A 26,119-nucleotide genomic window follows, 5' to 3' on the forward strand; every position below is an offset into this window, starting at 1 on the left:
CCCAGGCACAGAGAAGGTGCTAGCAGGGAATTCTCTGCCTGCCTTTCCCCAGTGCTCTGCAAGCTCTCCAGGAGAACAGCAAATGTGGGGCTCTGTGCTTTCTTTCGTTCTGAAAAAGTGTTATTGTATTCTGCGGAAAAGCGATTCTGTGCAACAATGGGAACACTTCTCCTTCCCAGGCACAGAGAAGGTGCTAGCAGGGAATTCTCTGCCTGCCTTTCCCCAGTGCTCTGCAAGCTCTCCAGGGCAACAGCAAATGTGGGGCTCTGTGCTTTCTTTCGTTCTGAACAAGTTTTAGTGTTTTCTGCAGCGACGCAAATACGATTCTGCGCAACAATGGGAACACTTCTCCTTCCCAGGCACAGAGAAGGTACTAGCAGGGAATTCTCTGCCTGCCTTTCCCGAGTGCTCTGCAAGCTCTCCAGGGCAACAGAAAATGTGGGGCTCTGTGCTTTCTTTCGTTCTGAACAAGTGTTAGTGTTTTCAGCGGAAAAGCCATTCTGCGCAACAATGGGAACACTTCTCCTTCCCAGGCACAGAGAAGGTGCTAGCAGGGAATTCTCTGCCTGCCTTTCCCCAGCGCTCTGCAAGCTCTCCAGGGCAACAGCAAATGTGGGGCTCTGTGCTTTCTTTCGTTCTGAACAAGTTTTAGTGATTTCTGCAGCGACGCAAATACGATTCTGCGCAACAATGCGAACACTTCTCCTTCCCAGGCACAGAGAAGGTGCTAGCAGGGAATTCTCTGCCTGCCTTTCCCCAGTGCTCTGCAAGCTCTCCAGGGCAACAGCAAATGTGGGGCTCTGTGCTTTCTTTCGTTCTGAACAACTGTTAGTGTTTTCTGCAGCGAGGCAAATACGATTCTGCACCACAATGGGAACACTTCTCCTTCCCAGGCACAGAGAAGGTGCTAGCAGGGAATTCTCTGCCTGCCTTTCCCCAGTGCTCTGCAAGCTCTCCAGGGCAACAGCAAATGTGGGGCTCTGTGCTTTCTTTTGTTCTGAAAAAGTGTTAGTGTTTTCTGCGGAAAAGCGATTCTGCGCAACATTGGGAACACTTCTCGTTCCCAGGCACAGAGAAGGTGCTAGCAGGGAATTCTCTGCCTGCCTTTCCCCAGTGCTCTGCAAGCTCTCCAGGGCAACAGCAAATGTGGGGCTCTGTGCTTTCTTTCGTTCTGAACAAGTTTTAGTGTTTTCTGCAGCGACGCAAATACGATTCTGCGCAACAATGGGAACACTTCTCCTTCCCAGGCACAGAGAAGGTGCTAGCAGGGAATTCTCTGCCTGCCTTTCCCCAGTGCTCTGCAAGCTCTCCAGGGCAACAGCAAATGTGGGGCTCTGTGCTTTCTTTCGTTCTGAAGAAGTGTTAGTGTTTTCTGGAGAGAAGCGATTCTGCGCAACAATGGGAACACTTCTCCTTCCCAGGCACAGAGAAGGTGCTAGCAGGGAATTCTCTGCCTGCCTATCCCCAGTGCTCTGCAAGCTCTCCAGGGCAACAGCAAATGTGGGGCTCTGTGCTTTCTTTCGTTCTGAAAAAGTGTTATTGTATTCTGCGGAAAAGCGATTCTGTGCAACAATGGGAACACTTCTGCTTCCCAGGCACAGAGAAGGTGCTAGCAGGGAATTCTCTGCCTGCCTTTCCCCAGTGCTCTGCAAGCTCTCCAGGGCAACAGCAAATGTGGGGCTCTGTGCTTTCTTTCGTTCTGAACAAGTTTTAGTGTTTTCTGCAGCGACGCAAATGCCATTCTGCGCAACAATAGGAACACTTCTCCTTCCCAGGCACAGAGAAGGTGCTAGCAGGGAATTCTCTGCCTGCCTTTCCCCAGTGCTCTGCAAGCTCTCCAGGGCAACAGCAAATGTGGGGCTCTGTGCTTTCTTTCATTCTGAAAAAGTGTTAGTGTTTTCTGGAGAGAAGCGATTCTGCGCAACAATGGGAACACTTCTCCTTCCCAGGCACAGAGAAGGTGCTAGCAGGGAATTCTCTGCCTGCCTTTCCCCAGTGCTCTGCAAGCTCTCCAGGGCAACAGCAAATGTGGGGCTCTGTGCTTTCTTTCATTCTGAAAAAGTGTTAGTGTTTTCTGCAGCGACGCAAATGACATTCTGCGCAACAATGGGAACACTTCTCCTTCCCAGGCACAGAGAAGGTGCTAGCAGGGAATTCTCTGCCTGCCTTTCCCCAGTGCTCTGCAAGCTCTCCAGGGCAACAGCAAATGTGGGGCTCTGTGCTTTCTTTCGTTCTGAAAAAGTGTTAGTGTTTTCAGTGGAAAAGCGATTCTGCGCAACATTGGGAACACTTCTCCTTCCCAGGCACAGAGAAAGTGCTAGCAGGGAATTCTCTGCCTGCCTTTCCCCAGTGCTCTGCAAGCTCTCCAGGGCAACAGCAAATGTGGGGCTCTGTGCTTTCTTTCATTCTGAAAAAGTGTTAGTGTTTTCTGCAGCGACGCAAATGCCATTCTGCGCAACAATGGGAACACTTCTCCTTCCCAGGCACAGAGAAGGTGCTAGCAGGGAATTCTCTGCCTGCCTTTCCCCAGTGCTCTGCAAGCTCTCCAGGGCAACAGCAAATGTGGGGCTCTGTGCTTTCTTTCGTTCTGAAAAAGTGTTAGTGTTTTCAGTGGAAAAGCGATTCTGCGCAACATTGGGAACACTTCTCCTTCCCAGGCACAGAGAAGGTGCTAGCAGGGAATTCTCTGCCTGCCTATCCCCAGTGCTCTGCAAGCTCTCCAGGGCAACAGCAAATGTGGGGCTCTGTGCTTTCTTTCGTTCTGAAAAAGTGTTATTTTTTTTCTGCGGAAAAGCGATTCTGTGCAACAATGGGAACACTTCTGCTTCCCAGGCACAGAGAAGGTGCTAGCAGGGAATTCTCTGCCTGCCTTTCCCCAGTGCTCTGCAAGCTCTCCAGGGCAACAGCAAATGTGGGGCTCTGTGCTTTCTTTCGTTCTGAACAAGTTTTAGTGTTTTCTGCAGCGACGCAAATGCCATTCTGCGCAACAATGGGAACACTTCTCCTTCCCAGGCACAGAGAAGGTGCTAGCAGGGAATTCTCTGCCTGCCTTTCCCCAGTGCTCGGCAAGCTCTCCAGGGCAACAGCAACTGTGGGGCTCTGTGCTTTCTTTCATTCTGAAAAAGTGTTAGTGTTTTCTGGAGAGAAGCGATTCTGCGCAACAATGGGAACACTTCTCCTTCCCAGACACAGAGAAAGTGCTAGCAGGGAATTCTCTGCCTGCCTTTCCCCAGTGCTCTGCAAGCTCTCCAGGGCAACAGCAAATGTGGGGCTCTGTGCTTTCTTTCGTTCTGAACAAGTTTTAGTGTTTTCTGCAGCGACGCAAATACGATTCTGCGCAACATTGGGAACACTTCTCCTTCCCAGGCACAGAGAAGGTGCTAGCAGGGAATTCTCTGCCTGCCTTTCCCCAGTGCTCTGCAAGCTCTCCAGGAGAACAGCAAATGTGGGGCTCTGTGCTTTCTTTCGTTCTGAAAAAGTGTTATTGTATTCTGCGGAAAAGCGATTCTGCGCAACAATGCGAACACTTCTCCTTCCCAGGCACAGAGAAGGTGCTAGCAGGGAATTCTCTGCCTGCCTTTCCCCAGTGCTCTGCAAGCTCTCCAGGGCAACAGCAAATGTGGGGCTCTGTGCTTTCTTTCGTTCTGAACAACTGTTAGTGTTTTCTGCAGCGAGGCAAATACGATTCTGCACCACAATGGGAACACTTCTCCTTCCCAGGCACAGAGAAGGTGCTAGCAGGGAATTCTCTGCCTGCCTTTCCCCAGTGCTCTGCAAGCTCTCCAGGGCAACAGCAAATGTGGGGCTCTGTGCTTTCTTTTGTTCTGAAAAAGTGTTAGTGTTTTCTGCGGAAAAGCGATTCTGCGCAACATTGGGAACACTTCTCGTTCCCAGGCACAGAGAAGGTGCTAGCAGGGAATTCTCTGCCTGCCTTTCCCCAGTGCTCTGCAAGCTCTCCAGGGCAACAGCAAATGTGGGGCTCTGTGCTTTCTTTCGTTCTGAACAAGTTTTAGTGTTTTCTGCAGCGACGCAAATACGATTCTGCGCAACAATGGGAACACTTCTCCTTCCCAGGCACAGAGAAGGTGCTAGCAGGGAATTCTCTGCCTGCCTTTCCCCAGTGCTCTGCAAGCTCTCCAGGGCAACAGCAAATGTGGGGCTCTGTGCTTTCTTTCGTTCTGAAGAAGTGTTAGTGTTTTCTGGAGAGAAGCGATTCTGCGCAACAATGGGAACACTTCTCCTTCCCAGGCACAGAGAAGGTGCTAGCAGGGAATTCTCTGCCTGCCTATCCCCAGTGCTCTGCAAGCTCTCCAGGGCAACAGCAAATGTGGGGCTCTGTGCTTTCTTTCGTTCTGAAAAAGTGTTATTGTATTCTGCGGAAAAGCGATTCTGTGCAACAATGGGAACACTTCTGCTTCCCAGGCACAGAGAAGGTGCTAGCAGGGAATTCTCTGCCTGCCTTTCCCCAGTGCTCTGCAAGCTCTCCAGGGCAACAGCAAATGTGGGGCTCTGTGCTTTCTTTCGTTCTGAACAAGTTTTAGTGTTTTCTGCAGCGACGCAAATGCCATTCTGCGCAACAATAGGAACACTTCTCCTTCCCAGGCACAGAGAAGGTGCTAGCAGGGAATTCTCTGCCTGCCTTTCCCCAGTGCTCTGCAAGCTCTCCAGGGCAACAGCAAATGTGGGGCTCTGTGCTTTCTTTCATTCTGAAAAAGTGTTAGTGTTTTCTGGAGAGAAGCGATTCTGCGCAACAATGGGAACACTTCTCCTTCGCAGGCACAGAGAAGGTGCTAGCAGGGAATTCTCTGCCTGCCTTTCCCCAGTGCTCTGCAAGCTCTCCAGGGCAACAGCAAATGTGGGGCTCTGTGCTTTCTTTCATTCTGAAAAAGTGTTAGTGTTTTCTGCAGCGACGCAAATGACATTCTGCGCAACAATGGGAACACTTCTCCTTCCCAGGCACAGAGAAGGTGCTAGCAGGGAATTCTCTGCCTGCCTTTCCCCAGTGCTCTGCAAGCTCTCCAGGGCAACAGCAAATGTGGGGCTCTGTGCTTTCTTTCGTTCTGAAAAAGTGTTAGTGTTTTCAGTGGAAAAGCGATTCTGCGCAACATTGGGAACACTTCTCCTTCCCAGGCACAGAGAAAGTGCTAGCAGGGAATTCTCTGCCTGCCTTTCCCCAGTGCTCTGCAAGCTCTCCAGGGCAACAGCAAATGTGGGGCTCTGTGCTTTCTTTCATTCTGAAAAAGTGTTAGTGTTTTCTGCAGCGACGCAAATGCCATTCTGCGCAACAATGGGAACACTTCTCCTTCCCAGGCACAGAGAAGGTGCTAGCAGGGAATTCTCTGCCTGCCTTTCCCCAGTGCTCTGCAAGCTCTCCAGGGCAACAGCAAATGTGGGGCTCTGTGCTTTCTTTCGTTCTGAACAAGTTTTAGTGTTTTCAGTGGAAAAGCGATTCTGCGCAACATTGGGAACACTTCTCCTTCCCAGGCACAGAGAAGGTGCTAGCAGGGAATTCTCTGCCTGCCTATCCCCAGTGCTCTGCAAGCTCTCCAGGGCAACAGCAAATGTGGGGCTCTGTGCTTTCTTTCGTTCTGAAAAAGTGTTATTTTTTTTCTGCGGAAAAGCGATTCTGTGCAACAATGGGAACACTTCTGCTTCCCAGGCACAGAGAAGGTGCTAGCAGGGAATTCTCTGCCTGCCTTTCCCCAGTGCTCTGCAAGCTCTCCAGGGCAACAGCAAATGTGGGGCTCTGTGCTTTCTTTCGTTCTGAACAAGTTTTAGTGTTTTCTGCAGCGACGCAAATGCCATTCTGCGCAACAATGGGAACACTTCTCCTTCCCAGGCACAGAGAAGGTGCTAGCAGGGAATTCTCTGCCTGCCTTTCCCCAGTGCTCGGCAAGCTCTCCAGGGCAACAGCAACTGTGGGGCTCTGTGCTTTCTTTCATTCTGAAAAAGTGTTAGTGTTTTCTGGAGAGAAGCGATTCTGCGCAACAATGGGAACACTTCTCCTTCCCAGACACAGAGAAAGTGCTAGCAGGGAATTCTCTGCCTGCCTTTCCCCAGTGCTCTGCAAGCTCTCCAGGGCAACAGCAAATGTGGGGCTCTGTGCTTTCTTTCGTTCTGAACAAGTTTTAGTGTTTTCTGCAGCGACGCAAATACGATTCTGCGCAACATTGGGAACACTTCTCCTTCCCAGGCACAGAGAAGGTGCTAGCAGGGAATTCTCTGCCTGCCTTTCCCCAGTGCTCTGCAAGCTCTCCAGGAGAACAGCAAATGTGGGGCTCTGTGCTTTCTTTCGTTCTGAAAAAGTGTTATTGTATTCTGCGGAAAAGCGATTCTGTGCAACAATGGGAACACTTCTCCTTCCCAGGCACAGAGAAGGTGCTAGCAGGGAATTCTCTGCCTGCCTTTCCCCAGTGCTCTGCAAGCTCTCCAGGGCAACAGCAAATGTGGGGCTCTGTGCTTTCTTTCGTTCTGAACAAGTTTTAGTGTTTTCTGCAGCGACGCAAATACGATTCTGCGCAACAATGGGAACACTTCTCCTTCCCAGGCACAGAGAAGGTACTAGCAGGGAATTCTCTGCCTGCCTTTCCCGAGTGCTCTGCAAGCTCTCCAGGGCAACAGAAAATGTGGGGCTCTGTGCTTTCTTTCGTTCTGAACAAGTGTTAGTGTTTTCAGCGGAAAAGCCATTCTGCGCAACAATGGGAACACTTCTCCTTCCCAGGCACAGAGAAGGTGCTAGCAGGGAATTCTCTGCCTGCCTTTCCCCAGCGCTCTGCAAGCTCTCCAGGGCAACAGCAAATGTGGGGCTCTGTGCTTTCTTTCGTTCTGAACAAGTTTTAGTGATTTCTGCAGCGACGCAAATACGATTCTGCGCAACAATGCGAACACTTCTCCTTCCCAGGCACAGAGAAGTTGCTAGCAGGGAATTCTCTGCCTGCCTTTCCCCAGTGCTCTGCAAGCTCTCCAGGGCAACAGCAAATGTGGGGCTCTGTGCTTTCTTTCGTTCTGAACAACTGTTAGTGTTTTCTGCAGCGAGGCAAATACGATTCTGCACCACAATGGGAACACTTCTCCTTCCCAGGCACAGAGAAGGTGCTAGCAGGGAATTCTCTGCCTGCCTTTCCCCAGTGCTCTGCAAGCTCTCCAGGGCAACAGCAAATGTGGGGCTCTGTGCTTTCTTTCGTTCTGAACAAGTTTTAGTGATTTCTGCAGCGACGCAAATACGATTCTGCGCAACAATGCGAACACTTCTCCTTCCCAGGCACAGAGAAGTTGCTAGCAGGGAATTCTCTGCCTGCCTTTCCCCAGTGCTCTGCAAGCTCTCCAGGGCAACAGCAAATGTGGGGCTCTGTGCTTTCTTTCGTTCTGAACAACTGTTAGTGTTTTCTGCAGCGAGGCAAATACGATTCTGCACCACAATGGGAACACTTCTCCTTCCCAGGCACAGAGAAGGTGCTAGCAGGGAATTCTCTGCCTGCCTTTCCCCAGTGCTCTGCAAGCTCTCCAGGGCAACAGCAAATGTGGGGCTCTGTGCTTTCTTTTGTTCTGAAAAAGTGTTAGTGTTTTCTGCGGAAAAGCGATTCTGCGCAACATTGGGAACACTTCTCGTTCCCAGGCACAGAGAAGGTGCTAGCAGGGAATTCTCTGCCTGCCTTTCCCCAGTGCTCTGCAAGCTCTCCAGGGCAACAGCAAATGTGGGGCTCTGTGCTTTCTTTCGTTCTGAACAAGTTTTAGTGTTTTCTGCAGCGACGCAAATACGATTCTGCGCAACAATGGGAACACTTCTCCTTCCCAGGCACAGAGAAGGTGCTAGCAGGGAATTCTCTGCCTGCCTTTCCCCAGTGCTCTGCAAGCTCTCCAGGGCAACAGCAAATGTGGGGCTCTGTGCTTTCTTTCGTTCTGAAAAAGTGTTAGTGTTTTCTGGAGAGAAGCGATTCTGCGCAACAATGGGAACACTTCTCCTTCCCAGGCACAGAGAAGGTGCTAGCAGGGAATTCTCTGCCTGCCTATCCCCAGTGCTCTGCAAGCTCTCCAGGGCAACAGCAAATGTGGGGCTCTGTGCTTTCTTTCGTTCTGAAAAAGTGTTATTGTATTCTGCGGAAAAGCGATTCTGTGCAACAATGGGAACACTTCTGCTTCCCAGGCACAGAGAAGGTGCTAGCAGGGAATTCTCTGCCTGCCTTTCCCCAGTGCTCTGCAAGCTCTCCAGGGCAACAGCAAATGTGGGGCTCTGTGCTTTCTTTCGTTCTGAACAAGTTTTAGTGTTTTCTGCAGCGACGCAAATGCCATTCTGCGCAACAATGGGAACACTTCTCCTTCCCAGGCACAGAGAAGGTGCTAGCAGGGAATTCTCTGCCTGCCTTTCCCCAGTGCTCTGCAAGCTCTCCAGGGCAACAGCAAATGTGGGGCTCTGTGCTTTCTTTCATTCTGAAAAAGTGTTAGTGTTTTCTGGAGAGAAGCGATTCTGCGCAACAATGGGAACACTTCTCCTTCCCAGACACAGAGAAAGTGCTAGCAGGGAATTCTCTGCCTGCCTTTCCCCAGTGCTCTGCAAGCTCTCCAGGGCAACAGCAAATGTGGGGCTCTGTGCTTTCTTTCGTTCTGAAAAAGTGTTATTTTTTTTCTGCGGAAAAGCGATTCTGCGCAACAGTGCGAACACTTCTCCTTCGCAGGCACAGAGAAGGTGCTAGCAGGGAATTCTCTGCCTGCCTTTCCCCAGTGCTCTGCAAGCTCTCCAGGGCAACAGCAAATGTGGGGCTCTGTGCTTTCTTTCATTCTGAAAAAGTGTTAGTGTTTTCTGCAGCGACGCAAATGCCATTCTGCGCAACAATGGGAACACTTCTCCTTCCCAGGCACAGAGAAGGTGCTAGCAGGGAATTCTCTGCCTGCCTTTCCCCAGTGCTCTGCAAGCTCTCCAGGGCAACAGCAAATGTGGGGCTCTGTGCTTTCTTTCGTTCTGAAAAAGTGTTAGTGTTTTCAGTGGAAAAGCGATTCTGCGCAACATTGGGAACACTTCTCCTTCCCAGGCACAGAGAAGGTGCTAGCAGGGAATTCTCTGCCTGCCTTTCCCCAGTGCTCTGCAAGCTCTCCAGGGCAACAGCAAATGTGGGGCTCTGTGCTTTCTTTCATTCTGAAAAAGTGTTAGTGTTTTCTGCAGCGACGCAAATGCCATTCTGCGCAACAATGGGAACACTTCTCCTTCCCAGGCACAGAGAAGGTGCTAGCAGGGAATTCTCTGCCTGCCTTTCCCCAGTGCTCTGCAAGCTCTCCAGGGCAACAGCAAATGTGGGGCTCTGTGCTTTCTTTCGTTCTGAAAAAGTGTTAGTGTTTTCAGTGGAAAAGCGATTCTGCGCAACATTGGGAACACTTCTCCTTCCCAGGCACAGAGAAAGTGCTAGCAGGGAATTCTCTGCCTGCCTTTCCCCAGTGCTCTGCAAGCTCTCCAGGAGAACAGCAAATGTGGGGCTCTGTGCTTTCTTTCGTTCTGAACAAGTTTTAGTGATTTCTGCAGCGACGCAAATACGATTCTGCGCAACAATGCGAACACTTCTCCTTCCCAGGCACAGAAAAGTTGCTAGCAGGGAATTCTCTGCCTGCCTTTCCCCAGTGCTCTGCAAGCTCTCCAGGGCAACAGCAAATGTGGGGCTCTGTGCTTTCTTTCGTTCTGAACAACTGTTAGTGTTTTCTGCAGCGAGGCAAATACGATTCTGCACCACAATGGGAACACTTCTCCTTCCCAGGCACAGAGAAGGTGCTAGCAGGGAATTCTCTGCCTGCCTTTCCCCAGTGCTCTGCAAGCTCTCCAGGGCAACAGCAAATGTGGGGCTCTGTGCTTTCTTTTGTTCTGAAAAAGTGTTAGTGTTTTCTGCGGAAAAGCGATTCTGCGCAACATTGGGAACACTTCTCGTTCCCAGGCACAGAGAAGGTGCTAGCAGGGAATTCTCTGCCTGCCTTTCCCCAGTGCTCTGCAAGCTCTCCAGGGCAACAGCAAATGTGGGGCTCTGTGCTTTCTTTCGTTCTGAACAAGTTTTAGTGTTTTCTGCAGCGACGCAAATACGATTCTGCGCAACAATGGGAACACTTCTCCTTCCCAGGCACAGAGAAGGTGCTAGCAGGGAATTCTCTGCCTGCCTTTCCCCAGTGCTCTGCAAGCTCTCCAGGGCAACAGCAAATGTGGGGCTCTGTGCTTTCTTTCGTTCTGAAAAAGTGTTAGTGTTTTCTGGAGAGAAGCGATTCTGCGCAACAATGGGAACACTTCTCCTTCCCAGGCACAGAGAAGGTGCTAGCAGGGAATTCTCTGCCTGCCTATCCCCAGTGCTCTGCAAGCTCTCCAGGGCAACAGCAAATGTGGGGCTCTGTGCTTTCTTTCGTTCTGAAAAAGTGTTATTGTATTCTGCGGAAAAGCGATTCTGTGCAACAATGGGAACACTTCTGCTTCCCAGGCACAGAGAAGGTGCTAGCAGGGAATTCTCTGCCTGCCTTTCCCCAGTGCTCTGCAAGCTCTCCAGGGCAACAGCAAATGTGGGGCTCTGTGCTTTCTTTCGTTCTGAACAAGTTTTAGTGTTTTCTGCAGCGACGCAAATGCCATTCTGCGCAACAATGGGAACACTTCTCCTTCCCAGGCACAGAGAAGGTGCTAGCAGGGAATTCTCTGCCTGCCTTTCCCCAGTGCTCTGCAAGCTCTCCAGGGCAACAGAAAATGTGGGGCTCTGTGCTTTCTTTCATTCTGAAAAAGTGTTAGTGTTTTCTGGAGAGAAGCGATTCTGCGCAACAATGGGAACACTTCTCCTTCCCAGACACAGAGAAAGTGCTAGCAGGGAATTCTCTGCCTGCCTTTCCCCAGTGCTCTGCAAGCTCTCCAGGGCAACAGCAAATGTGGGGCTCTGTGCTTTCTTTCGTTCTGAAAAAGTGTTATTTTTTTTCTGCGGAAAAGCGATTCTGCGCAACAGTGCGAACACTTCTCCTTCGCAGGCACAGAGAAGGTGCTAGCAGGGAATTCTCTGCCTGCCTTTCCCCAGTGCTCTGCAAGCTCTCCAGGGCAACAGCAAATGTGGGGCTCTGTGCTTTCTTTCATTCTGAAAAAGTGTTAGTGTTTTCTGCAGCGACGCAAATGCCATTCTGCGCAACAATGGGAACACTTCTCCTTCCCAGGCACAGAGAAGGTGCTAGCAGGGAATTCTCTGCCTGCCTTTCCCCAGTGCTCTGCAAGCTCTCCAGGGCAACAGCAAATGTGGGGCTCTGTGCTTTCTTTCGTTCTGAAAAAGTGTTAGTGTTTTCAGTGGAAAAGCGATTCTGCGCAACATTGGGAACACTTCTCCTTCCCAGGCACAGAGAAAGTGCTAGCAGGGAATTCTCTGCCTGCCTTTCCCCAGTGCTCTGCAAGCTCTCCAGGAGAACAGCAAATGTGGGGCTCTGTGCTTTCTTTCGTTCTGAACAAGTTTTAGTGATTTCTGCAGCGACGCAAATACGATTCTGCGCAACAATGCGAACACTTCTCCTTCCCAGGCACAGAAAAGTTGCTAGCAGGGAATTCTCTGCCTGCCTTTCCCCAGTGCTCTGCAAGCTCTCCAGGGCAACAGCAAATGTGGGGCTCTGTGCTTTCTTTCGTTCTGAACAACTGTTAGTGTTTTCTGCAGCGAGGCAAATACGATTCTGCACCACAATGGGAACACTTCTCCTTCCCAGGCACAGAGAAGGTGCTAGCAGGGAATTCTCTGCCTGCCTTTCCCCAGTGCTCTGCAAGCTCTCCAGGGCAACAGAAAATGTGGGGCTCTGTGCTTTCTTTTGTTCTGAAAAAGTGTTAGTGTTTTCTGCGGAAAAGCGATTCTGCGCAACATTGGGAACACTTCTCGTTCCCAGGCACAGAGAAGGTGCTAGCAGGGAATTCTCTGCCTGCCTTTCCCCAGTGCTCTGCAAGCTCTCCAGGGCAACAGCAAATGTGGGGCTCTGTGCTTTCTTTCGTTCTGAACAAGTTTTAGTGTTTTCTGCAGCGACGCAAATACGATTCTGCGCAACAATGGGAACACTTCTCCTTCCCAGGCACAGAGAAGGTGCTAGCAGGGAATTCTCTGCCTGCCTTTCCCCAGTGCTCTGCAAGCTCTCCAGGGCAACAGCAAATGTGGGGCTCTGTGCTTTCTTTCGTTCTGAAAAAGTGTTAGTGTTTTCTGGAGAGAAGCGATTCTGCGCAACAATGGGAACACTTCTCCTTCCCAGGCACAGAGAAGGTGCTAGCAGGGAATTCTCTGCCTGCCTATCCCCAGTGCTCTGCAAGCTCTCCAGGGCAACAGCAAATGTGGGGCTCTGTGCTTTCTTTCGTTCTGAAAAAGTGTTATTGTATTCTGCGGAAAAGCGATTCTGTGCAACAATGGGAACACTTCTGCTTCCCAGGCACAGAGAAGGTGCTAGCAGGGAATTCTCTGCCTGCCTTTCCCCAGTGCTCTGCAAGCTCTCCAGGGCAACAGCAAATGTGGGGCTCTGTGCTTTCTTTCGTTCTGAACAAGTTTTAGTGTTTTCTGCAGCGACGCAAATGCCATTCTGCGCAACAATGGGAACACTTCTCCTTCCCAGGCACAGAGAAGGTGCTAGCAGGGAATTCTCTGCCTGCCTTTCCCCAGTGCTCTGCAAGCTCTCCAGGGCAACAGAAAATGTGGGGCTCTGTGCTTTCTTTCATTCTGAAAAAGTGTTAGTGTTTTCTGGAGAGAAGCGATTCTGCGCAACAATGGGAACACTTCTCCTTCCCAGACACAGAGAAAGTGCTAGCAGGGAATTCTCTGCCTGCCTTTCCCCAGTGCTCTGCAAGCTCTCCAGGGCAACAGCAAATGTGGGGCTCTGTGCTTTCTTTCGTTCTGAAAAAGTGTTATTTTTTTTCTGCGGAAAAGCGATTCTGCGCAACAGTGCGAACACTTCTCCTTCGCAGGCACAGAGAAGGTGCTAGCAGGGAATTCTCTGCCTGCCTTTCCCCAGTGCTCTGCAAGCTCTCCAGGGCAACAGCAAATGTGGGGCTCTGTGCTTTCTTTCATTCTGAAAAAGTGTTAGTGTTTTCTGCAGCGACGCAAATGCCATTCTGCGCAACAATGGGAACACTTCTCCTTCCCAGGCACAGAGAAGGTGCTAGCAGGGAATTCTCTGCCTGCCTTTCCCCAGTGCTCTGCAAGCTCTCCAGGGCAACAGCAAATGTGGGGCTCTGTGCTTTCTTTCGTTCTGAAAAAGTGTTAGTGTTTTCAGTGGAAAAGCGATTCTGCGCAACATTGGGAACACTTCTCCTTCCCAGGCACAGAGAAAGTGCTAGCAGGGAATTCTCTGCCTGCCTTTCCCCAGTGCTCTGCAAGCTCTCCAGGAGAACAGCAAATGTGGGGCTCTGTGCTTTCTTTCGTTCTGAACAAGTTTTAGTGATTTCTGCAGCGACGCAAATACGATTCTGCGCAACAATGCGAACACTTCTCCTTCCCAGGCACAGAAAAGTTGCTAGCAGGGAATTCTCTGCCTGCCTTTCCCCAGTGCTCTGCAAGCTCTCCAGGGCAACAGCAAATGTGGGGCTCTGTGCTTTCTTTCGTTCTGAACAACTGTTAGTGTTTTCTGCAGCGAGGCAAATACGATTCTGCACCACAATGGGAACACTTCTCCTTCCCAGGCACAGAGAAGGTGCTAGCAGGGAATTCTCTGCCTGCCTTTCCCCAGTGCTCTGCAAGCTCTCCAGGGCAACAGCAAATGTGGGGCTCTGTGCTTTCTTTTGTTCTGAAAAAGTGTTAGTGTTTTCTGCGGAAAAGCGATTCTGCGCAACATTGGGAACACTTCTCGTTCCCAGGCACAGAGAAGGTGCTAGCAGGGAATTCTCTGCCTGCCTTTCCCCAGTGCTCTGCAAGCTCTCCAGGGCAACAGCAAATGTGGGGCTCTGTGCTTTCTTTCGTTCTGAACAAGTTTTAGTGTTTTCTGCAGCGACGCAAATACGATTCTGCGCAACAATGGGAACACTTCTCCTTCCCAGGCACAGAGAAGGTGCTAGCAGGGAATTCTCTGCCTGCCTTTCCCCAGTGCTCTGCAAGCTCTCCAGGGCAACAGCAAATGTGGGGCTCTGTGCTTTCTTTCGTTCTGAAAAAGTGTTAGTGTTTTCTGGAGAGAAGCGATTCTGCGCAACAATGGGAACACTTCTCCTTCCCAGGCACAGAGAAGGTGCTAGCAGGGAATTCTCTGCCTGCCTATCCCCAGTGCTCTGCAAGCTCTCCAGGGCAACAGCAAATGTGGGGCTCTGTGCTTTCTTTCGTTCTGAAAAAGTGTTATTGTATTCTGCGGAAAAGCGATTCTGTGCAACAATGGGAACACTTCTGCTTCCCAGGCACAGAGAAGGTGCTAGCAGGGAATTCTCTGCCTGCCTTTCCCCAGTGCTCTGCAAGCTCTCCAGGGCAACAGCAAATGTGGGGCTCTGTGCTTTCTTTCGTTCTGAACAAGTTTTAGTGTTTTCTGCAGCGACGCAAATGCCATTCTGCGCAACAATGGGAACACTTCTCCTTCCCAGGCACAGAGAAGGTGCTAGCAGGGAATTCTCTGCCTGCCTTTCCCCAGTGCTCTGCAAGCTCTCCAGGGCAACAGCAAATGTGGGGCTCTGTGCTTTCTTTCATTCTGAAAAAGTGTTAGTGTTTTCTGCAGCGACGCAAATGCCATTCTGCGCAACAATGGGAACACTTCTCCTTCCCAGGCACAGAGAAGGTGCTAGCAGGGAATTCTCTGCCTGCCTTTCCCCAGTGCTCTGCAAGCTCTCCAGGGCAACAGCAAATGTGGGGCTCTGTGCTTTCTTTCGTTCTGAACAAGTTTTAGTGTATTCTGCGGAAAAGCGATTCTGTGCAACAATGGGAACACTTCTCCTTCCCAGGCACAGAGAAAGTGCTAGCAGGGAATTCTCTGCCTGCCTTTCCCCAGTGCTCTGCAAGCTCTCCAGGGCAACAGCAAATGTGGGGCTCTGTGCTTTCTTTCATTCTGAAAAAGTGTTAGTGTTTTCTGCAGCGACGCAAATGCCATTCTGCGCAACAGTGCGAACACTTCTCCTTCGCAGGCACAGAGAAGGTGCTAGCAGGGAATTCTCTGCCTGCCTTTCCCCAGTGCTCTGCAAGCTCTCCAGGGCAACAGCAAATGTGGGGCTCTGTGCTTTCTTTCGTTCTGAAAAAGTGTTAGTGTTTTCAGTGGAAAAGCGATTCTGCGCAACATTGGGAACACTTCTCCTTCCCAGGCACAGAGAAGGTGCTAGCAGGGAATTCTCTGCCTGCCTATCCCCAGTGCTCTGCAAGCTCTCCAGGGCAACAGCAAATGTGGGGCTCTGTGCTTTCTTTCGTTCTGAAAAAGTGTTATTTTTTTTCTGCGGAAAAGCGATTCTGTGCAACAATGGGAACACTTCTGCTTCCCAGGCACAGAGAAGGTGCTAGCAGGGAATTCTCTGCCTGCCTTTCCCCAGTGCTCTGCAAGCTCTCCAGGGCAACAGCAAATGTGGGGCTCTGTGCTTTCTTTCGTTCTGAACAAGTTTTAGTGTTTTCTGCAGCGACGCAAATGCCATTCTGCGCAACAATGGGAACACTTCTCCTTCCCAGGCACAGAGAAGGTGCTAGCAGGGAATTCTCTGCCTGCCTTTCCCCAGTGCTCGGCAAGCTCTCCAGGGCAACAGCAACTGTGGGGCTCTGTGCTTTCTTTCATTCTGAAAAAGTGTTAGTGTTTTCTGGAGAGAAGCGATTCTGCGCAACAATGGGAACACTTCTCCTTCCCAGACACAGAGAAAGTGCTAGCAGGGAATTCTCTGCCTGCCTTTCCCCAGTGCTCTGCAAGCTCTCCAGGGCAACAGCAAATGTGGGGCTCTGTGCTTTCTTTCGTTCTGAACAAGTTTTAGTGTTTTCTGCAGCGACGCAAATACGATTCTGCGCAACATTGGGAACACTTCTCCTTCCCAGGCACAGAGAAGGTGCTAGCAGGGAATTCTCTGCCTGCCTTTCCCCAGTGCTCTGCAAGCTCTCCAGGAGAACAGCAAATGTGGGGCTCTGTGCTTTCTTTCGTTCTGAAAAAGTGTTATTGTATTCTGCGGAAAAGCGATTCTGTGCAACAATGGGAACACTTCTCCTTCCCAGGCACAGAGAAGGTGCTAGCAGGGAATTCTCTGCCTGCCTTTCCCCAGTGCTCTGCAAGCTCTCCAGGGCAACAGCAAATGTGGGGCTCTGTGCTTTCTTTCGTTCTGAACAAGTTTTAGTGTTTTCTGCAGCGACGCAAATACGATTCTGCGCAACAATGGGAACACTTCTCCTTCCCAGGCACAGAGAAGGTACTAGCAGGGAATTCTCTGCCTGCCTTTCCCGAGTGCTCTGCAAGCTCTCCAAGGCAACAGAAAATGTGGGGCTCTGTGCTTTCTTTCGTTCTGAACAAGTGTTAGTGTTTTCAGCGGAAAAGCCATTCTGCGCAACAATGGGAACACTTCTCCTTCCCAGGCACAGAGAAGGTGCTAGCAGGGAATTCTCTGCCTGCCTTTCCCCAGCGCTCTGCAAGCTCTCCAGGGCAACAGCAAATGTGGGGCTCTGTGCTTTCTTTCGTTCTGAACAAGTTTTAGTGATTTCTGCAGCGACGCAAATACGATTCTGCGCAACAATGCGAACACTTCTCCTTCCCAGGCACAGAGAAGTTGCTAGCAGGGAATTCTCTGCCTGCCTTTCCCCAGTGCTCTGCAAGCTCTCCAGGGCAACAGCAAATGTGGGGCTCTGTGCTTTCTTTCGTTCTGAACAACTGTTAGTGTTTTCTGCAGCGAGGCAAATACGATTCTGCACCACAATGGGAACACTTCTCCTTCCCAGGCACAGAGAAGGTGCTAGCAGGGAATTCTCTGCCTGCCTTTCCCCAGTGCTCTGCAAGCTCTCCAGGGCAACAGCAAATGTGGGGCTCTGTGCTTTCTTTTGTTCTGAAAAAGTGTTAGTGTTTTCTGCGGAAAAGCGATTCTGCGCAACATTGGGAACACTTCTCGTTCCCAGGCACAGAGAAGGTGCTAGCAGGGAATTCTCTGCCTGCCTTTCCCCAGTGCTCTGCAAGCTCTCCAGGGCAACAGCAAATGTGGGGCTCTGTGCTTTCTTTCGTTCTGAACAAGTTTTAGTGTTTTCTGCAGCGACGCAAATACGATTCTGCGCAACAATGGGAACACTTCTCCTTCCCAGGCACAGAGAAGGTGCTAGCAGGGAATTCTCTGCCTGCCTTTCCCCAGTGCTCTGCAAGCTCTCCAGGGCAACAGCAAATGTGGGGCTCTGTGCTTTCTTTCGTTCTGAACAAGTGTTAGTGTTTTCTGCGGAAAAGCGATTCTGCGCAACATTGGGAACACTTCTCCTTCCCAGGCACAGAGAAGGTGCTAGCAGGGAATTCTCTGCCTGCCTTTCCCCAGTGCTCTGCAAGCTCTCCAGGGCAACAGCAAATGTGGGGCTCTGTGCTTTCTTTCGTTCTGAACAAGTTTTAGTGTTTTCTGCAGCGACGCAAATACGATTCTGCGCAACATTGGGAACACTTCTCCTTCCCAGGCACAGAGAAGGTGCTAGCAGGGAATTCTCTGCCTGCCTTTCCCCAGTGCTCTGCAAGCTCTCCAGGGCAACAGCAAATGTGGGGCTCTGTGCTTTCTTTTGTTCTGAAAAAGTGTTATTGTATTCTGCGGAAAAGCGATTCTGTGCAACAATGGGAACACTTCTCCTTCCCAGGCACAGAGAAGGTGCTAGCAGGGACATCTCTGCCTGCCTTTCCCCAGTGCTCTGCAAGCTCTCCAGGGCAACAGCAAATGTGGGGCTCTGTGCTTTCTTTCGTTCTGAACAAGTTTTAGTGTTTTCAGCGGAAAAGCGATTCTGCGCAACAATGGGAACACTTCTCCTTCCCAGGCACAGAGAAGGTGCTAGCAGGGAATTCTCTGCCTGCCTTTCCCCAGTGCTCTGCAAGCTCTCCAGGGCAACAGAAAATGTGGGGCTCTGTGCTTTCTTTCGTTCTGAACAAGTGTTAGTGTTTTCAGCGGAAAAGCCATTCTGCGCAACAATGGAAACACTTCCCCTTCCCAGGCACAGAGAAGGTGCTAGCAGGGAATACTCTGCCTGCCTTTCCCCAGTGCTCTGCAAGCTCTCCAGGGCAACAGAAAATGTGGGGCTCTGTGCTTTCTTTCGTTCTGAACAAGTTTTAGTGTTATCTGCAGCGACGCAAATACGATTCTGCGCAACATTGGGAACACTTCTCCTTCCCAGGCATAGAGAAGGTGCTAGCAGGGAATTCTCTGCCTGCCTTTAACCAGTGCTCTGCAAGCTCTCCAGGGCAACAGCAAATGTGGGGCTCTGTGCTTTCTTTCGTTCTGAAAAAGTGTTAGTGTTTTCTGCAGCGACGCAAATGCCATTCTGCGCAACAATGGGAACACTTCTCCTTCCCAGGCACAGAGAAGGTGCTAGCATGGAATTCTCTGCCTGCCTTTCCCCAGTGCTCTGCAAGCTCTCCAGGGCAACAGCAAATGTGGGGCTCTGTGCTTTCTTTCTTTCTGAAAAAGTGTTAGTGTTTTCAGCGGAAAAGCGATTCTGCGCAACATTGGGAACACTTCTCCTTCCCAGGCACAGAGAAAGTGCTAGCAGGGAATTCTCTGCCTGCCTTTCCCCAGTGCTCTGCAAGCTCTCCAGGGCAACAGCAAATGTGGGGCTCTGTGCTTTCTTTCGTTCTGAACAACTGTTAGTGTTTTCTGCAGCGAGGCAAATACGATTCTGCACCACAATGGGAACACTTCTCCTTCCCAGGCACAGAGAAGGTGCTAGCAGGGAATTCTCTGCCTGCCTTTCCCCAGTGCTCTGCAAGCTCTCCAGGGCAACAGCAAATGTGGGGCTCTGTGCTTTCTTTTGTTCTGAAAAAGTGTTAGTGTTTTCTGCGGAAAAGCGATTCTGCGCAACATTGGGAACACTTCTCGTTCCCAGGCACAGAGAAGGTGCTAGCAGGGAATTCTCTGCCTGCCTTTCCCCAGTGCTCTGCAAGCTCTCCAGGGCAACAGCAAATGTGGGGCTCTGTGCTTTCTTTCGTTCTGAACAAGTTTTAGTGTTTTCTGCAGCGACGCAAATACGATTCTGCGCAACAATGGGAACACTTCTCCTTCCCAGGCACAGAGAAGGTGCTAGCAGGGAATTCTCTGCCTGCCTTTCCCCAGTGCTCTGCAAGCTCTCCAGGGCAACAGCAAATGTGGGGCTCTGTGCTTTCTTTCGTTCTGAAAAAGTGTTAGTGTTTTCTGGAGAGAAGCGATTCTGCGCAACAATGGGAACACTTCTCCTTCCCAGGCACAGAGAAGGTGCTAGCAGGGAATTCTCTGCCTGCCTATCCCCAGTGCTCTGCAAGCTCTCCAGGGCAACAGCAAATGTGGGGCTCTGTGCTTTCTTTCGTTCTGAAAAAGTGTTATTGTATTCTGCGGAAAAGCGATTCTGTGCAACAATGGGAACACTTCTGCTTCCCAGGCACAGAGAAGGTGCTAGCAGGGAATTCTCTGCCTGCCTTTCCCCAGTGCTCTGCAAGCTCTCCAGGGCAACAGCAAATGTGGGGCTCTGTGCTTTCTTTCGTTCTGAACAAGTTTTAGTGTTTTCTGCAGCGACGCAAATGCCATTCTGCGCAACAATGGGAACACTTCTCCTTCCCAGGCACAGAGAAGGTGCTAGCAGGGAATTCTCTGCCTGCCTTTCCCCAGTGCTCTGCAAGCTCTCCAGGGCAACAGCAAATGTGGGGCTCTGTGCTTTCTTTCATTCTGAAAAAGTGTTAGTGTTTTCTGGAGAGAAGCGATTCTGCGCAACAATGGGAACACTTCTCCTTCCCAGACACAGAGAAAGTGCTAGCAGGGAATTCTCTGCCTGCCTTTCCCCAGTGCTCTGCAAGCTCTCCAGGGCAACAGCAAATGTGGGGCTCTGTGCTTTCTTTCGTTCTGAAAAAGTGTTATTTTTTTTCTGCGGAAAAGCGATTCTGCGCAACAGTGCGAACACTTCTCCTTCGCAGGCACAGAGAAGGTGCTAGCAGGGAATTCTCTGCCTGCCTTTCCCCAGTGCTCTGCAAGCTCTCCAGGGCAACAGCAAATGTGGGGCTCTGTGCTTTCTTTCATTCTGAAAAAGTGTTAGTGTTTTCTGCAGCGACGCAAATGCCATTCTGCGCAACAATGGGAACACTTCTCCTTCCCAGGCACAGAGAAGGTGCTAGCAGGGAATTCTCTGCCTGCCTTTCCCCAGTGCTCTGCAAGCTCTCCAGGGCAACAGCAAATGTGGGGCTCTGTGCTTTCTTTCGTTCTGAAAAAGTGTTAGTGTTTTCAGTGGAAAAGCGATTCTGCGCAACATTGGGAACACTTCTCCTTCCCAGGCACAGAGAAGGTGCTAGCAGGGAATTCTCTGCCTGCCTTTCCCCAGTGCTCTGCAAGCTCTCCAGGGCAACAGCAAATGTGGGGCTCTGTGCTTTCTTTCATTCTGAAAAAGTGTTAGTGTTTTCTGCAGCGACGCAAATGCCATTCTGCGCAACAATGGGAACACTTCTCCTTCCCAGGCACAGAGAAGGTGCTAGCAGGGAATTCTCTGCCTGCCTTTCCCCAGTGCTCTGCAAGCTCTCCAGGGCAACAGCAAATGTGGGGCTCTGTGCTTTCTTTCGTTCTGAAAAAGTGTTAGTGTTTTCAGTGGAAAAGCGATTCTGCGCAACATTGGGAACACTTCTCCTTCCCAGGCACAGAGAAAGTGCTAGCAGGGAATTCTCTGCCTGCCTTTCCCCAGTGCTCTGCAAGCTCTCCAGGAGAACAGCAAATGTGGGGCTCTGTGCTTTCTTTCGTTCTGAACAAGTTTTAGTGATTTCTGCAGCGACGCAAATACGATTCTGCGCAACAATGCGAACACTTCTCCTTCCCAGGCACAGAAAAGTTGCTAGCAGGGAATTCTCTGCCTGCCTTTCCCCAGTGCTCTGCAAGCTCTCCAGGGCAACAGCAAATGTGGGGCTCTGTGCTTTCTTTCGTTCTGAACAACTGTTAGTGTTTTCTGCAGCGAGGCAAATACGATTCTGCACCACAATGGGAACACTTCTCCTTCCCAGGCACAGAGAAGGTGCTAGCAGGGAATTCTCTGCCTGCCTTTCCCCAGTGCTCTGCAAGCTCTCCAGGGCAACAGCAAATGTGGGGCTCTGTGCTTTCTTTTGTTTTGAAAAAGTGTTAGTGTTTTCTGCGGAAAAGCGATTCTGCGCAACATTGGGAACACTTCTCGTTCCCAGGCACAGAGAAGGTGCTAGCAGGGAATTCTCTGCCTGCCTTTCCCCAGTGCTCTGCAAGCTCTCCAGGGCAACAGCAAATGTGGGGCTCTGTGCTTTCTTTCGTTCTGAACAAGTTTTAGTGTTTTCTGCAGCGACGCAAATACGATTCTGCGCAACAATGGGAACACTTCTCCTTCCCAGGCACAGAGAAGGTGCTAGCAGGGAATTCTCTGCCTGCCTTTCCCCAGTGCTCTGCAAGCTCTCCAGGGCAACAGCAAATGTGGGGCTCTGTGCTTTCTTTCGTTCTGAAAAAGTGTTAGTGTTTTCTGGAGAGAAGCGATTCTGCGCAACAATGGGAACACTTCTCCTTCCCAGGCACAGAGAAGGTGCTAGCAGGGAATTCTCTGCCTGCCTATCCCCAGTGCTCTGCAAGCTCTCCAGGGCAACAGCAAATGTGGGGCTCTGTGCTTTCTTTCGTTCTGAAAAAGTGTTATTGTATTCTGCGGAAAAGCGATTCTGTGCAACAATGGGAACACTTCTGCTTCCCAGGCACAGAGAAGGTGCTAGCAGGGAATTCTCTGCCTGCCTTTCCCCAGTGCTCTGCAAGCTCTCCAGGGCAACAGCAAATGTGGGGCTCTGTGCTTTCTTTCGTTCTGAACAAGTTTTAGTGTTTTCTGCAGCGACGCAAATGCCATTCTGCGCAACAATGGGAACACTTCTCCTTCCCAGGCACAGAGAAGGTGCTAGCAGGGAATTCTCTGCCTGCCTTTCCCCAGTGCTCTGCAAGCTCTCCAGGGCAACAGAAAATGTGGGGCTCTGTGCTTTCTTTCATTCTGAAAAAGTGTTAGTGTTTTCTGGAGAGAAGCGATTCTGCGCAACAATGGGAACACTTCTCCTTCCCAGACACAGAGAAAGTGCTAGCAGGGAATTCTCTGCCTGCCTTTCCCCAGTGCTCTGCAAGCTCTCCAGGGCAACAGCAAATGTGGGGCTCTGTGCTTTCTTTCGTTCTGAAAAAGTGTTATTTTTTTTCTGCGGAAAAGCGATTCTGCGCAACAGTGCGAACACTTCTCCTTCGCAGGCACAGAGAAGGTGCTAGCAGGGAATTCTCTGCCTGCCTTTCCCCAGTGCTCTGCAAGCTCTCCAGGGCAACAGCAAATGTGGGGCTCTGTGCTTTCTTTCATTCTGAAAAAGTGTTAGTGTTTTCTGCAGCGACGCAAATGCCATTCTGCGCAACAATGGGAACACTTCTCCTTCCCAGGCACAGAGAAGGTGCTAGCAGGGAATTCTCTGCCTGCCTTTCCCCAGTGCTCTGCAAGCTCTCCAGGGCAACAGCAAATGTGGGGCTCTGTGCTTTCTTTCGTTCTGAAAAAGTGTTAGTGTTTTCAGTGGAAAAGCGATTCTGCGCAACATTGGGAACACTTCTCCTTCCCAGGCACAGAGAAAGTGCTAGCAGGGAATTCTCTGCCTGCCTTTCCCCAGTGCTCTGCAAGCTCTCCAGGAGAACAGCAAATGTGGGGCTCTGTGCTTTCTTTCGTTCTGAACAAGTTTTAGTGATTTCTGCAGCGACGCAAATACGATTCTGCGCAACAATGCGAACACTTCTCCTTCCCAGGCACAGAAAAGTTGCTAGCAGGGAATTCTCTGCCTGCCTTTCCCCAGTGCTCTGCAAGCTCTCCAGGGCAACAGCAAATGTGGGGCTCTGTGCTTTCTTTCGTTCTGAACAACTGTTAGTGTTTTCTGCAGCGAGGCAAATACGATTCTGCACCACAATGGGAACACTTCTCCTTCCCAGGCACAGAGAAGGTGCTAGCAGGGAATTCTCTGCCTGCCTTTCCCCAGTGCTCTGCAAGCTCTCCAGGGCAACAGCAAATGTGGGGCTCTGTGCTTTCTTTTGTTCTGAAAAAGTGTTAGTGTTTTCTGCGGAAAAGCGATTCTGCGCAACATTGGGAACACTTCTCGTTCCCAGGCACAGAGAAGGTGCTAGCAGGGAATTCTCTGCCTGCCTTTCCCCAGTGCTCTGCAAGCTCTCCAGGGCAACAGCAAATGTGGGGCTCTGTGCTTTCTTTCGTTCTGAACAAGTTTTAGTGTTTTCTGCAGCGACGCAAATACGATTCTGCGCAACAATGGGAACACTTCTCCTTCCCAGGCACAGAGAAGGTGCTAGCAGGGAATTCTCTGCCTGCCTTTCCCCAGTGCTCTGCAAGCTCTCCAGGGCAACAGCAAATGTGGGGCTCTGTGCTTTCTTTCGTTCTGAAAAAGTGTTAGTGTTTTCTGGAGAGAAGCGATTCTGCGCAACAATGGGAACACTTCTCCTTCCCAGGCACAGAGAAGGTGCTAGCAGGGAATTCTCTGCCTGCCTATCCCCAGTGCTCTGCAAGCTCTCCAGGGCAACAGCAAATGTGGGGCTCTGTGCTTTCTTTCGTTCTGAAAAAGTGTTATTGTATTCTGCGGAAAAGCGATTCTGTGCAACAATGGGAACACTTCTGCTTCCCAGGCACAGAGAAGGTGCTAGCAGGGAATTCTCTGCCTGCCTTTCCCCAGTGCTCTGCAAGCTCTCCAGGGCAACAGCAAATGTGGGGCTCTGTGCTTTCTTTCGTTCTGAACAAGTTTTAGTGTTTTCTGCAGCGACGCAAATGCCATTCTGCGCAACAATGGGAACACTTCTCCTTCCCAGGCACAGAGAAGGTGCTAGCAGGGAATTCTCTGCCTGCCTTTCCCCAGTGCTCTGCAAGCTCTCCAGGGCAACAGAAAATGTGGGGCTCTGTGCTTTCTTTCATTCTGAAAAAGTGTTAGTGTTTTCTGGAGAGAAGCGATTCTGCGCAACAATGGGAACACTTCTCCTTCCCAGACACAGAGAAAGTGCTAGCAGGGAATTCTCTGCCTGCCTTTCCCCAGTGCTCTGCAAGCTCTCCAGGGCAACAGCAAATGTGGGGCTCTGTGCTTTCTTTTGTTCTGAAAAAGTGTTAGTGTTTTCTGCGGAAAAGCGATTCTGCGCAACATTGGGAACACTTCTCGTTCCCAGGCACAGAGAAGGTGCTAGCAGGGAATTCTCTGCCTGCCTTTCCCCAGTGCTCTGCAAGCTCTCCAGGGCAACAGCAAATGTGGGGCTCTGTGCTTTCTTTCGTTCTGAACAAGTTTTAGTGTTTTCTGCAGCGACGCAAATACGATTCTGCGCAACAATGGGAACACTTCTCCTTCCCAGGCACAGAGAAGGTGCTAGCAGGGAATTCTCTGCCTGCCTTTCCCCAGTGCTCTGCAAGCTCTCCAGGGCAACAGCAAATGTGGGGCTCTGTGCTTTCTTTCGTTCTGAAAAAGTGTTAGTGTTTTCTGGAGAGAAGCGATTCTGCGCAACAATGGGAACACTTCTCCTTCCCAGGCACAGAGAAGGTGCTAGCAGGGAATTCTCTGCCTGCCTATCCCCAGTGCTCTGCAAGCTCTCCAGGGCAACAGCAAATGTGGGGCTCTGTGCTTTCTTTCGTTCTGAAAAAGTGTTATTGTATTCTGCGGAAAAGCGATTCTGTGCAACAATGGGAACACTTCTGCTTCCCAGGCACAGAGAAGGTGCTAGCAGGGAATTCTCTGCCTGCCTTTCCCCAGTGCTCTGCAAGCTCTCCAGGGCAACAGCAAATGTGGGGCTCTGTGCTTTCTTTCGTTCTGAACAAGTTTTAGTGTTTTCTGCAGCGACGCAAATGCCATTCTGCGCAACAATGGGAACACTTCTCCTTCCCAGGCACAGAGAAGGTGCTAGCAGGGAATTCTCTGCCTGCCTTTCCCCAGTGCTCTGCAAGCTCTCCAGGGCAACAGCAAATGTGGGGCTCTGTGCTTTCTTTCATTCTGAAAAAGTGTTAGTGTTTTCTGGAGAGAAGCGATTCTGCGCAACAATGGGAACACTTCTCCTTCCCAGACACAGAGAAAGTGCTAGCAGGGAATTCTCTGCCTGCCTTTCCCCAGTGCTCTGCAAGCTCTCCAGGGCAACAGCAAATGTGGGGCTCTGTGCTTTCTTTCGTTCTGAAAAAGTGTTATTTTTTTTCTGCGGAAAAGCGATTCTGCGCAACAGTGCGAACACTTCTCCTTCGCAGGCACAGAGAAGGTGCTAGCAGGGAATTCTCTGCCTGCCTTTCCCCAGTGCTCTGCAAGCTCTCCAGGGCAACAGCAAATGTGGGGCTCTGTGCTTTCTTTCATTCTGAAAAAGTGTTAGTGTTTTCTGCAGCGACGCAAATGCCATTCTGCGCAACAATGGGAACACTTCTCCTTCCCAGGCACAGAGAAGGTGCTAGCAGGGAATTCTCTGCCTGCCTTTCCCCAGTGCTCTGCAAGCTCTCCAGGGCAACAGCAAATGTGGGGCTCTGTGCTTTCTTTCGTTCTGAAAAAGTGTTAATGTATTCTGCGGAAAAGCGATTCTGTGCAACAATGGGAACACTTCTCCTTCCCAGGCACAGAGAAAGTGCTAGCAGGGAATTCTCTGCCTGCCTTTCCCCAGTGCTCTGCAAGCTCTCCAGGGCAACAGCAAATGTGGGGCTCTGTGCTTTCTTTCATTCTGAAAAAGTGTTAGTGTTTTCTGCAGCGACGCAAATGCCATTCTGCGCAACAGTGCGAACACTTCTCCTTCGCAGGCACAGAGAAGGTGCTAGCAGGGAATTCTCTGCCTGCCTTTCCCCAGTGCTCTGCAAGCTCTCCAGGGCAACAGCAAATGTGGGGCTCTGTGCTTTCTTTCGTTCTGAAAAAGTGTTAGTGTTTTCAGTGGAAAAGCGATTCTGCGCAACATTGGGAACACTTCTCCTTCCCAGGCACAGAGAAGGTGCTAGCAGGGAATTCTCTGCCTGCCTATCCCCAGTGCTCTGCAAGCTCTCCAGGGCAACAGCAAATGTGGGGCTCTGTGCTTTCTTTCGTTCTGAAAAATTGTTAT

Source organism: Strix aluco, chromosome 5, assembly GCF_031877795.1.
Source record: "Strix aluco isolate bStrAlu1 chromosome 5, bStrAlu1.hap1, whole genome shotgun sequence".
NCBI lineage: Eukaryota > Metazoa > Chordata > Aves > Strigiformes > Strigidae > Strix > Strix aluco.